Genomic DNA, 14,431 nt, shown 5'->3' with positions numbered 1-14,431 from the left:
ATTGAGAGACCTCAATTACAAGCAAGTGTCCTATAATATTTATACAGATGTGTCAGTTTCTGCCCAAAGGCACACTGAGTGAGCAGGGAGCAATCCTGCTCCAACATTTCACTGCTGGCATTTGATATGTGTGAACAGCGTATTCTTTCTCCCCATCTTGAACCACGCAATTAGCAGTTTCTTCTCTTCTTCCCATATTGCTGCTGTGCAGAATTTAGATATTAAATATATGTCTTGATTTGCTTTGTAACAGACTGCAAATGAAGCTTCACTGCCTCATCTTGGAAATGTGCAGTGGAAGTAGAGTTGAAAATAATATTTTTCCCTTCTTCATTACTGCTTTGAATTGAATAAATGCACAATTTTTCCAGACTACAGCAAACATTAAAAAGCTGTTCTCATCTACAGGTTCCAGCCTGAGACGTTGATAATGTTTCTAATGCAGCTGCAAAGCATGTGCAAATAGAGTGACAAGATCTTCTCTGTAGCAGAGAGGGGTTCATGCTTCAAGCAGAAGAAAAGAGGAGAGGGCATCTTTCAGGTAAGAGCAGATGGTGTTAGTCTGGAGAGGCCTGAGCTCTTGAAAAGGGGAAAATGAAAACGGTGGCTAATATTCTAGCATCCCTTCCTGAGTCAAGGGGATGAGCTATATATGAGGCAAGGAAGAGTGGTGTTAAGTCACTGAAATGCCCTGTGAAAGCAGAGGGTACAGGCTGAACATATGCAAGTTGGTCTGTTATGTGTTCTGGTCAGTCATCTGCATAAAGGTTTATGCAGCAGTTAGCACAAGACTATTTAGTGTGTTGAATGCTGTAGTCAACAGGTGCTTTGAGGGTACCGAAATTCCTGTTAATCAAAGATGTCAGTCCCTTTCAATGTGGTTGATTTCTTTACCAATGGGAAACTTAACATTGCTTTAGCTGAGTTCTTTAAAGATGTCTAGTTGTCCTGCCTTATTTTGCAAGGGATTCATAGGGATGGATCAAATTTAAATTCAGTCTAATATGGTCTTTTGATAGCTCAATAATAAATGCTCATTTAGAGAAATTTTTTGCAGCCAGAATCGTAGCATACATTTAATTTTGATGCCGAAGTGAACATAGTGCTTGGGGGTTTGATCCATTTTGGTTTTCTCCCATGATCAGTCTATTTTATATGGAAGGTGTGTATCTATGATGTGCCACATTCGAGGTTTCAGAAACGAGACTGAACTGTGTGATATGCTTATAAGCATTAGAATATATAGTTGTGAAGTGTGGTGTCTGAAATAATCAATTGAATAATTGTTGCATAGACCTGGCAAATATGTAACGATATGATACTGTTGATTTAAAAATGAAATAATTCATGATTTTGGCAAACTATTACTCTTCTATTTCAAAATACAGATTAGCTATTCGGTTGAAAGAAACTCTCCTCTACTAAATGATATAATGTTTTCCCTTACAAAAGCCAAACTGAAAAAAAAAAACCAAAACCCCATATGAAGTGGAATGGAGGGTTAATTATTTACCAGTATATGACAATTGATGACTCGGCCCTGGGTGGACCTGCTCCACCAGCAGCGTTGTTCTAGGACACAGCTTTCCCCTCCACTTGATGGGCTACAACTCTCTAATAGTTGCTCAGCTATTCTAAAGGACCACTGTCCTTCAGCCACAGACCTCCTCCCAGATGATGACTGCTATAACTGGAAATACACAAAATCTACTAGCTGTTTTCTGATGTAGAATGACTCCTTCAGAATAGTCAAAACCAAAGGATAATGCTATATTTCACTCTGCCTTTTTCTCATCTTTGATTAGAAGTCCAAAGTGTGTGTGTGCGTCTGTTAAGCTGCAAATGTCATTACCTGTTTCTCATTAATATTTCACATTCAGAAATGTACAGCCTATTGTTCTCATAAGCAAAACATGTTGTTTCTGTATACCTCAGTAATGAGTGATACAGATAAAACTATTTTGAGTTGTGAAGTACTGTGTAGCCTGCTTGTTTTGTTTTTCACTTGAATAGTCATAGATGAAAAATGATGTAACATTTGATTTAAGTTTGGTTATTTGCCTATGCAACGTACAGGTGCCATAATATTTTCTTAGTTTTTGTCAGATGTCCAGGTACCTGAACCACTGGTAAATTTTATGTTTTAAAGATAACTGTTTTACTGTGACACATTTTCAGTTGACAAACTGGTAGGTGATCAAGCAGAACTATAGCAAAGATGGGGGGAAGAGCAATCTCTGCCTCACTTGCACACGCTGATGGTACAGCAATTCAAAGCAAATAGCACCCATCTCTCTCCCTTTTGCCATCTTAAAAAGGGGCTGGAAGTCCATGATGCTGTGGTGAGCCCGTGGCTGTGGCTGAGGGGGCCCAGGAAAGTTGAAAGGAATGCTCAGTGGGTTGTCTGCTGCCTGGAGGCTGAGGAAATGTGACTGGTGCTGGGTGGGCCTGGGGAAAAGAACTGGATGGGTACTGCTTTGCTGTGAATAGAAGTCTAACAAATTGGCAGTGGTAAGTTTTGTCACCCGGAGAAGGCACTCAGGTACTGTTCAGTGGTATCGTGCGGTTCACAAATGTAAAACTGCTTTTAGCGAATACAGGGAAAGTAAGAATGAGTCATGATGAGCTCTCTGCATTATTCTGATGTGTATTGTGGTTTCTTCACACTTGTGCTTTGCTGCCTGAGTGAATGTAACTTTATGTCAAGGAAGCCTTTAGAACACTCTAGAAGTTAGAAGAAGGAAAAGAAAAGTGCTGGCACAGGTAAGATAACTTCAGATACACAGCTTTAAATTGTCACAGTAATAGTCCAGAGTAGGACGGTTTAGTTTTCTAACTTATATTCTTCTGTCCCGAGGAAAGAGAAGGGAGTTTCAGAGACATATAGTAAGGAGAGGAAGAGAGAGAAAGTGCAACACAGACACTGGGAAGAATCAGGGCACCAAGAAACCGCAGGCTGAGGATGTGCCATTTATCCCGAGCTGGATAGGTAGTTTGTTATCTCAAACACTGGAGAAGGACGTTATGCTCTAGGTATGAGAATATACCTATGGGACTCTCCTCTGGTTTTCTACCATGACACTGACACTTTCCATCACTTTGTGAAAGAATAGGGAAGGCACTCTTTTGTTTGTGAATTGCTTTAAATGGTTGCTGTCATGGTGCAGCACGGGATAAATCCTGTGAGAAGCCCATCATGTCTTGCTTAGCTAGGGAATAGCTAACCATGGCTGGGATGCAGGTATGTAAAATCTAGGTGCTGATATGGGAGCTGGTAAGTTGTTGGATTTCATTTTTTGGAGGGGCAGAACATAGGCCTTGCCAATGCCATACCGTGAACATCAGATCCTGAGGAAGGACTGCGGAACAGAGCCATCTAGTCCAGTAAAGGTGACATGAGCTGTACCGGGAGAACACGGAGGGCAAGTGCTCAGTTTTCAATAATGTAGAATACACTGTTGGAGAGAGTGCCTTTTAGTAATGCAAAATAAATTATAATCCAGTGTTTTGTTTTCGGTAGCATTTCAGTTGTATATTAAAAATGGTAAATTACACTGATAAGTGTGAGTGTAATGTTCAAAGGTCTCAGCAATCTTCTTGAATCTCTATTTCAACTGATACTTGGAAATAATACCTATACTGTGCAGCAGGTATTGTTATACTATAAGATTATCTAAGAGTGAGTAGTTTATATCCTGAAAAAAACACTGAGAATTCAGCAACTATTTGCTTCCACTCTAGTGTCTCTGTGCTTTGATTTTATAACTGGTGTGCCATTTGGTAATTAGTATTCTTCAGCTTTCTGTAACATTTGTAATAATGGTGACACCCTCACCTACCGATGACATTAGCAAGTAAGTCAAATGAATTTTTCATGTACCTGTCAAATTGGCACATTGTAACCAGAGAATCTGATAACCATAGAACAAACTATTATCTTATAATGCTCTCATTCCATAAAGGGTGCTGTGATTTCCCCAGGATAATTAGAGAAACAGATCACAAAAGCTCAGGGATGTTTGCATCATGTTACTACGTTTCACATGTGCCGTTAGTTCACCATCACTGTCTGATATACTGCCTTTGGCAGAAGTGAATGGAAAAAATTCATTATCTTCTTAAGTCCAAGATTTCCAAATGGAAGCCTGGCACAGAAATAATTGCAGACAAATCTAGGAGTCTTTCTGCATCTGTTAGTGATACAGGATCGTGTGTATCATCCAGAATGCCTTGCTCTCATGCTTTGTGAGCTGCTACCTCAAAGCTCCCTGTGTTCCCATAGATGCTTTTTCCAAGGTCACTTCTAGTTCCTCTTATAGAGTTGTCCAAGAGAGGTTGCTCACCTGTGGCAGAGGTGACGTCACTGCTGCGGACACATTCAGGACTTTTCTGGCACCTTCAGGATACTCTACTGAAGGAAAGCTGGAAATGTTCACTGCATCCCACCTCTCTGTCTCTCCAGATAGTCCCAAGCCACCCCTGAAGAGCAGCTGTGAAAGAGAAGAAATTCCCCAAATGCCAGGTGTTTTCCAAATATTTTTAGGGACAGTGGGTAACAAGAAGAAATGCTGCATGCCATTGTGTCTCATCTCCCTGTGCCTGCAGGTCTTCTGCTCGGGACTGCTACAGACAGGGTAGGCAGATTCAGTTCATACATTTCAACCCAACAGTTCACAGAGCCATGTTGCCTCTCTCTTACATATGACTGAGGGAATTGTTTTATATTTTTACAATAAAGTAAACCAATTTATTTAATTCCCTCATTCCTCACTCTGCCTCTCTGCAGAAATCAAATGATACCAGCTAATGACATGCGAAGGGGAAGCAGTATGTAGGAATGAACTGTGCAAATGCTGCTGTGCATTTTTGCAAGCCACCACATCTTGTGTGTGAGGAAAAGATGTTGCCTAGAGTAGGCAATTATTGCATCTTAGCTGTTACAGCATAGAGGTTTCTTTGGGTCAAAATGAGTGTGCACTGCAGTTTTTCTGACAGTCGTGCAGCATCCTTCACCCCAGCAGTAATGTGCTCTATAAGGAGTTCTGTATGCAGGCTAAGATGAGATCAGCACTACCCTGCACTAATGATGGAGGTTTTACAGTTTTGGGGAAGTTCTGTCAGCATGCAAGCTGTGGAAAATCCTAACATGAGTTACCAGTATTTAGGATGTATTGCAGCTGCGTGGACATGCTTCTCTGTGTTTGTACACACTTGCGAATTAACTGTATTATTCTCAAAGTTGTCTAGCCAGAAACAACTGTATGCATTGTGTGAAACTGGGGCAAGTTCATTATATTGTGGTACTAGACAAGTAACTATGTTATTTATGTAGTTGAATAGATAGACTTAATAAACCTCCAGCTTCTTATCTCTTCTGCTTTTGCCATTTAAACTCTTGCACCTGGACCACAAATGCTACTTCCAAAGTGCCAATAGCTAACATGACTACTAACTTTGGTGTCACCGTTGAAATTATATAGATAAGTATCTTTCTTCTGAAAGAATCATATATAACGCTGTAGCTGTTAAGTGGTTGCAGAATAGCTGCCTACTGCAGGAAAAATGCAAGTTAGACAACCTTCAGACCTTTCTATACACTAATTACAATATGAATTGTGTGAATTTCATTTGTACTCATGTATTTATATATATATCATTAATTTGTTACAAAGAGGGGAAAAAAATCATTACTGTAGAGTTAAATTGCCTGTAAATGACTTAAGGAATATGTTAATGATCCTGCTCCAAATGAATAATTAGAAGGCAGGTGCACTTGAGATGTGATCATTTAACTGACAGCAAGCAGCTTCTAATGTCTTGAATATCCATGATAATGGTGATGTCATAGCAGCCAGTTAAAATCATCGCTCACATCCTCCATTTAATACACAGGAGAACTGTGGGTATAATTCCCATACAGAGCTATTGCCCTGCTTATTTAAGGAATGGTTAATTTATAAACAAATCAAGAAGTCACTCTGCATTGGTTTTAATGCAATATGTTTCCAGTAAAATGTCATGCTATTGTTTCAAGTAAAAAATAAACATTGATGGCAGAAGACATTACTGCATCAAATTGACGTTACAGTTTAAATTAACTTGGCTCAAAATGTCCCAGTTTAATTGTCAATTGTGTTTCACCTGCTTTGCTACTCACATCCATCTAAACTTTTCACATTTATAATTTTAAAAGTGCCTGTAGTTTAGTTCCCTCTGACGTTAATGCCTGTGAGAGTCAGGGACGTATGATTTGCAGTGCACAAAAAAGCCTCTGCCTACAGATGAGTTGCCTCATTAAGAAAGGATCTGAACCCTTTAAAGGCCAGTCTTCTTTTGGGCTTATGTCCCACTTAATTTTGCATAACTGTGCAACATGTTAAGTTTTCTTTGTGGTCAAGATCAGGTTTTAAGTGTCTACCATTCCAAAATTTAAATATTCTGCCTTGAATGTTCATGAGTTCACAGAAGGCAGCAGTGTGCTGCCTAGGGGTTATGTCTGTGATAATAGCAATGAAACTAGAGCAGTACCTAAATATAGAACAGTTTTTCTGCATCTATTTCATGTGTTGTCATGTAATTACAGATAGATGAAGAATTAAATCTCTAAGCTGCAGTGAGGTTTATGAAGAAAACCTACAGAATTCCTAATGTAAAATGGGTTGCTTCTGGTTAAGCTTAGCACTGTATACCTTTAGAAGAATACTACCACCTTATTTAGAGTAATAGTACTTTATTGATGTAGGTTATTTCAGCAGCAAGAGTCTGTACTAGGAGGGAGGAACTCTTTTGAAGATATTGGTTCCAAAGCGTAATAAAACAGGTGCATCTTAATAGGTCTACCAGGAATGTTTTAGCTCTTAGCATCTTTTAAATGCTTCTGCTGAGAAACCCTGTTTTCATAACAAGGTTGGTGAGTATTAAACCTGTGATAGTTCTTTCTGAGATTACTATAATTTACAAAACAATAAAAACCTGCTAAAAACATTTATGTATTTATAAATGTTGTAATCCAGGGGTCCCACTGATATTTGTGGTGAAAGATATGCCTAAGGGCACATAACCCTGCTTGTACATTGCCAGGACTGCAATCTGGTTTATGACAAAACAGATTCATTTATCTCCAAATAAATAAATTACTTTTGTGAACATTTAGAAACATTTGCATAATTAGGCTGTAAGATCTTAGCAGTCTTTTTCATAATAATTAAACTAATCTAATCTTGGACAGGGTAAACAGACTTACTAGGCTGAGAGCAGCCTTCAGGCAAGGAACTTACTACATTCTACAGGAACTGTAAGGCTGATGATGTTTGTTAATTATGCAGAGCTTTTACTCCTCAGTAATAGCAGCGTTTGTATTGCCTGAAGCTTAGATAGCTACTCCCAGGCACATAAAATTAGGCTCTGGGTTTTTTTGTCATTCTTTTTTTTTATTTAAATAAATAAACCTAAACGCAACAAAACCCCCCACATAACAAAGAAGATGCTTCAGAATGATTATAGGCTTTCAACAAGGAGGCATTAACCTTACAATGTTGGATCCTAGATCTGCATACAATTGGTTCTCTCTTAGTCATGTGGTCTTGATTATCTTTAGATCTGGAGTCTTTCGTGCCACATACAGATACAGAGTTATAAGGCTTGGTAAAAGAACAGCAAAAAGCACTGCTTCATTTTCTGGGGACTTCAGGAAGAAACAATTGAGAATATCAAGTAGATCTCACCCAAGACAGTTCTCAGTCAAGCAGTCAATCAAAATTCATCATAAATCAAAAAATGAAGACTAGAAACCATACCTGGCAAATTCTGGAAATATTTGCTTTCTTGAAAGACTCTTTCATGTTTTCTCTAGTTTTCTATAAACCATCTGACCATGAGGAATTCAACTGACAACTAAACTCAAGAAGAAGGATTTTTCTGCTTACAAACAGGGTATGACATTAACAAGGCTGTTACTCAAACTGCAAAATTTTTTAAAATCATCACTTAATAAAACTATTTTTTTAGACAAGAATTTAATTTCTGAATGTTATTTTTCTAGAAATAGGGTATGAAAAATCCTCCTGATATTTGTCTTGTGTTTCTTTTCATTTAGAATATTTTTATAAAATCAAATTCATGTGATTAGCCTTTAAAAATCTCTTTTATTGTTGATCAGTTTTTATTTTCTCAGAATTTATATACAAACTCACAATGTGTTTCCTCTTCTCAGTAAAGATTTAATTACTCCTGGATGGAAATAGTGATGCCTGACTCCTTGCAAAACAGATGGTTAAATCATACAGGAGTGGTATACCATGAAAGATTACCACTGAAAATCAAGGACTGGATTTTATTCACACCAAGAAAAAGCTTGCTTTATTAATTTCTCCTGTTAATGTTAAGGGCATTGTTCTCTGTCTAAATGCCGCTAGACAAAGTTCTCTGCATCTGGCTCTTAGAAGTTACATCAGGATATGCTGATGAGGAGATGTCTCATCAGCCTGAAGAACCATTCATTTTTTAAGGCCCTGATGGCCAGGAGATCTCGAATAGGTGCTGTATCTATGGATGTTTTTGTGAGAATATGTGAGTGGGTAGAGGCAAGAAATAGGCAGGAATTAGTTTTCAGCTTTTCAGGCCTCTTCTGGCCTGTAGAGCTGAGCCATCAAAGAGTGGTGTAACGCGCCTACAATAAGCAAGCATCCCACTACCAGCTACCTTCTGCTCAAGAAAGGAGAAAAATATCAACTCTCCCACTGTGGTTTGAAGTACCCTGCTTCAGGTCTTATTCTTTCTTACTGTACTGTTCGTTCCAGGGCACATTACTTCGCCAAATTTATTTAGTCCAGTGTTTCTGCCAATCATTGCTATAAGCTAGTGGGTTGTTAACAGTTTCAGTTAGCAGTTTGTGGTATTGCCAGTGGCATGAATTCAAGTCCCATGTGTTGCTTTTTATTAACTTTTATGGGGGAATAATACAAGTTGCTTGTATCAAAAAAATTAATCAGAAAGAAAAAGTCCTGTTTTAAAGTGATGAACTGTGTGAGTAAATAATGGTTTTCTCTAATCTCTAGACGGTCTTCCAAAAAGTTTCCATTGTCAGCTCAGGCTGTAAAACTCTGAGCTAGAACAGTTCGTTCCAGTGCTGCACGTAGCATGGAAATAGATCTCGAATGGACTGGTCTGGGTTCCCTGGTCGTCAGAACAGCCACTGGTTTCTTTGTGGACCACTTCCCTGCCCAAACCCCTCTTCCTAGCTATATTTGTATGCTAGTTATTTGCAAGTAACACAGAAGAGCGCATTTAGGATAGAGTAGTTGCTGGGGCTCATTAAACTAGGAAACGTCATATTGGATATCCTCTTAGCAAAGAACACAAATTTGGATCATAATATGGAGAAGCTGTGTTGTGTATAATAGCTGATGTCTCTGGTTATTAATCACTTTTGATAGTTTACAGCTTGAACATGAAACAAATTTCCATCAGATTAATTTTACTAGACACAGCACTTTTAAAATTTTAGCACTGTTTTGCATGTTGCTGTGCATTATAGTTAAATAAGTGTTATGCGATGTATTAGTCACATTCATCTGTATCACTTAGCAGTGGAAGTAAATGAGCACCCTTTTTTTTTTCCCACACCCTCCTCAAATCGTGAGTCAAATTAATGAGAATATATATGGAGATTAGCTTCTGTTTTACTCTGAGGATGAAATAAGACAAAGTAAAAATAAAAGTCATACTATTACCACTGCTCACCAGACCTTCTTGGTGTTATACTCAAATTTTCCTTTCTCTACCCCTTGTCTCTTCAGAAGAATGGGAAAACAGTACATAAACTGTCGCTTTGAGTCACAGTTGATTCATAGGTGTTGTCTGAATAGGTACAGTTACATGCTGCTGCTCTTTTAGTACGGAATGTAAGATTTGGGACAAAGTGGCCCTCAAACACAAGTACCCTTCCATTTGGAGAATGGCACTGTTACAATGTCAGTTGGGTTGAATAATTTCAAGTTTTGAACCCTAAATAGCTGAAGTACTGAATGTTTTTGTTAGTATAAAGCTCATTTTCAACAATCACTTTTGATCAAGGTGTTCTAAATTATGTTTACCATGTGAATTCTTTGAAAAGGGTATTTTGGGAAAACTTGGTATATACAGGTATTGTTCTTTTAAGAGTTTGGGGGGGAGGGGGAATTAAAAAATGCCAGCTTTCTCATTTCTGACACTTCAAAGCATATTTACTAACAATATGTTGACTGGATTTCAGTATAATTTTGTGTGAATGATTTATCTTGTCTGGTCCAGAATGTAAACTTGCTAAACAGTGTAAATTAATCATTTTTTATGGGGGGGGGGGGTGGGGTGAGGTGAAAAATCCTTAGTAATTTACATCATAAGTGGCAGCCCAGCTCCAGGCAAGCTATACTTTCTTTCAGTAATGTTAGACACAAGGAACACTGATAATTTCATAGTACAGAGCAGGGTTTTTCAATGGTGGCTAAATAATAAAATCATAAGTCAATTACATAGATGCTCTTAAACTACTTAGATTGCTTTGAAAAGTTGCAATGGTTTAATTCTCTCCTTATTGCTTTACTATAACCTTCATAGAGTAAAAGGATCAATCCTTGGCCCCTCTTACTCTTAAAATCACTGTTATTAGATAGGTTTGGATTTTTTTTTTTCTTAGAATGTATTATGCACTGAAATTTCTTACACTTTCACATTTGGTCTAAAAGAAATTATGCTTACTTCATGTTAAGAGCTTCAGATCCCTTCGAAGTGAAGGGAATCCAAACCTTGGTAACTCCATCAAAAGGAGTTGAATAAAACTGTCAAAAGCGATAGCACCCCCACACCCCCTTCAAACTCCACGGCTCGGTGGATGCAGATCCAAGAGACTGACTTATGCTCCAGTTCTGTAGTACATCACATTTCTTGGTCTTTGTGCTGTCATTTGTGTAGCAATGCTAGAAGTTGCTACAAGTGCTTAAAAATCTTGGGAACCAAAGCTTCCAATATTGACCAGAATGACTTCAAGGAAGAAGACGGAATGGATTGGAGACAAGGATAGCCATGAAAAGTGAGACTGGGCTCATTAGACTAACATCTCAAGTAAAATAATACAGATGAAGTAGCTTTCATCTGTAAGTATCTGCATGTTACTTTTACTAGAGGGTATGACTAGTGATTATTTGAATCCTTTGCTTGTTAAACTGATTGATATGGAATTAATTGAAATTGTTAGAAGAAAATCTGCAGTTTAGAAGATGTGGACATGTGTAGATGAATTTAGCTGCTCCCAGGTGAAGCGAAAAATTTTGTTTATCCAACAGTTCCCTAACTGTCTGAAATAAGAAATAATAGTAGTACAAACCTGATTTGTGAGAGATTTGATGCCCTTATCAGGAATAATATTAGTCTAAATATGTCTACTGTATGTACAGTAGAGATAGGATTGTTAGGAGGCTGGTTTAAGTGAGAAGGTAAGAAGGGACCTGGTGGTTCCTTAAGGAAACGCTATTAAGAGAACAGTGAAAATTACCCTATTGAGGAGATAAGATAGGAAATATGTTAAGAGCCTGAGTTGGCTAAATCAAACGCTCTTCACATACTTCAAAAATAAGAAGAAAGATTGCACAAAGTGGAAACTAGGTCAGCTCTCTAAGGCCAAATGCAAGGATATAAATCAGGGAAGCTATTCAAGAAAGGGGGAAGGCTATTTGAGGGTGACAGTGGAAGTGCCATGCTCTTTGTGTCAGATTTCAATGTTGAGGTCAGCTGTAATAAGGTGAGGAAAGAATAAGGAAAAACCAGATAAAATAGTATGTATAAGATTTAGAAGTTTTCATGTCAGCTGGGCCAGTGAATTTCTCCTTAGTACCTAATGGGCTGCATGATAAGCTCTCAGAGCCTGTAACAGTTATCTGTAGGAACTTCTGAAGAACAGACAAGTTACCTATGTGCTAGAAAATACAAATATAGTGATTATGCATGAAGAGTGGGGAAAGTGAGGAATTTATAGAACACCCAGCTTCTTCCTATTGCTGGAAAGACACTAAAATGTATAGAAATATGTACAGAGCAAGTTGTTAACAGTGTTTCACTATCGAAGCAGATATTGGATGAGGTTTCTGTTCTGGATCTGATATTGCTTTCATTAATGACCTAACTTATGGACTACAAAGTAGCTCCTTAAATTTGCAGATGCCACCAAACTCAGAGGACTTCCCAATAGCAGAGCATTGGCAAAATAGGAGTATAGCAGAAGATGATGTGGTCATCATGGTGGGCCACAGGTTAGAAGCAAGGCTGGTAAGCTCTTGCAGATATTTCAGATGGTGCAAAGGGTCCCATATTCACACTAGGAAGGTCTGAGCAGGGCTATTGTTTCTAGTTTTGGACACTCCAAATAAATTATGAACCAAACAGAGGTAGTCCAGAGATGACTAGTGAGAGTTTTTAGAGGTTGTGACCTGCAAGGACTGGTTGAAGAGGAGTAACTGAGTCTAAATAAAGTGATACTGAAGTGTGTTTGTATGTGTATGTAAATATGTGATAGTAGGCAGCACATAAAGAAACAGCTGCTTATAAATAGAAAAGAAATTATTTGTTCTCCATGTCTGTGAAGAACAGGTGGAGTGGGCTTAAACATGAGGTAGGGTAGATATTTAAAATACTTCTTAGTAATGAGGGATATTAATGGCGTAACATGAAAATTGCTTCAATAAGCTCTCAGAGGAGGCTATGGAATACCCAGTGTTAAAGGTCTTTGGGAACAAACAAGTATCTAGCATGGATGTTTTAAGGACAATTGTTCCTTTATTGGGGCACAAGGTAGATGATATTTTGTATCTTTCCAGCAGTTTGATTCTACTTTATTTCCTATGTGAGTGTAAAATGAATGGCAAATTCTAATCTGAGCAATTGCATGCAAATCTTGGCACAAAGGAGGAACTGCTAATATTTCCCTTTTTTCCCTAAAGGGTCTTACTCTGAACACTACTTCATGAAAGTATGAGCGATGGAAGTATTTTCTGGTGCACTGTACTGATGAATAAATGTCTCTTTATTTCTTTCCTTACTCTCCATGTACAGGGATCCCACTCCTGTTGTGCATATGTCCCCAAGTATGAGATCTGAATAATCTGGCTATGTGCATGGTCTGTAGGGCATACCCTACTGCTCTGGGAGGGCATAGGGTAAGGGCAGTCACTCTGCAGTCCTACTTACCAGTGACCACACAGAACTCTAGGTTTTCATTTTAGCTCTCTAAGGACTCTTGTGAGTTGCTGTCAGAATAGTCAGTGTAAAAGGCTTTATTGCATGGCGTTTTCTTACTTAAACAATACAGTGGCACATACAAGCAAATAGAAAATGAGTGATAAGTAATGCTCCAAAATGAAAGCAGAAACCTCTTCTTCAGTAGGATTTACCTTTGAGTGCTGGATCTATGACATGTGTCTCCTTAAGTGAGAACTGTAGCCTGTAGAACGTTGTTTATGAATTATTCATGGAATACACCCTAAACTGTAATATGGCTGTAAGGAGTGTAAGACAGCCATAAGCTTTACTTTTGATGAATAAAAAGACCTTAATTATCTATTAGCCAGCACAGAGGTAATCAAAGAGATTCTGAAAGAAACAAAAGAGGCCAAGAAAAAGGCAAAGATAAGTATCCATCCTAGATAATATTAATGCTCATGGTGTACTCAATGGGAAGTTATTAATTATCTGTGGCATGTATCCACCTGACCTAAAAAAAAAAATCTTTACCTGGCTAGGTTTATTTTTCCTCAATCCTAAATTTTACTTTAAAGGGAATAAGGCTTTGTCAGCAGGTTGAACAGGCACACATGGGCAGAGAGATAAAGTACTATAGCAAGACAGCTGTGTCTTCCAGGAGAGGCAGGAAGAAGCTGCATCCTCTTCATTTGGAGTAAGTGGTTACACTGAGGTAATGAAATATTTAGATAACACTCTACTGTCCACTCTTTGGACCCATTTTCATCAATTGTGTATTCTTTGGCAAAGAGGCAAAACTTTCCTTTTGAAAGAGATGTTTCTTGTCTCTGCGGATTTACTGACAGGCTCTGAGGGGGTCGAACTATTTGAGTGCTGAGCCCCCTTTGGTCTCCTGATCAGAAGCAGGACCATTCCAGAGAGCAGCTCTGGGAAGGGGGTTGTGAGAAGATAACTTGTTTGATCCTACTCAAGGGAAGGAGACAATCAGGGCTGCAATTTGAAAGTACTGTGTTTAGGAAAACAGAAAAGCTTCTGAGAAGGATGGCTGACAAGCACATTGAAAGTGGCTTGCAGAGTGGAGTCAGTGAAAGGGACATTTGGTTCAGAACTTCTTCCAGGGAAGAAATCTGCTGTTTCTTTCACACTTCCAGAGTCTGCTATGAGTGTGTCATCTGTTAAAATGGTTAACACAGGCTCTCCG

General features: G+C 38.5%; 1 long non-coding RNA gene across 1 annotated transcript in view; it reads left to right on the top strand.

The window, feature by feature from the left end:
• Positions 1 to 416: 416 nt before the first annotated feature.
• LOC128853013 (uncharacterized) overlaps positions 417 to 14,431 on the top strand; it is a 49,431-nt gene continuing 35,416 nt past the window's right edge. Inside the window, exon 1 of the long non-coding RNA XR_008451219.1 lies at positions 417 to 541. This is a non-coding gene — a long non-coding RNA (uncharacterized LOC128853013). The remainder of the gene's footprint in view (positions 542 to 14,431) is intronic.

This window comes from Cuculus canorus, chromosome 9 (assembly GCF_017976375.1).
Source record: "Cuculus canorus isolate bCucCan1 chromosome 9, bCucCan1.pri, whole genome shotgun sequence".
Taxonomy (NCBI): Eukaryota; Metazoa; Chordata; class Aves; order Cuculiformes; family Cuculidae; genus Cuculus; species Cuculus canorus.
This window is presented reverse-complemented; position numbering and strand designations above follow the sequence as displayed.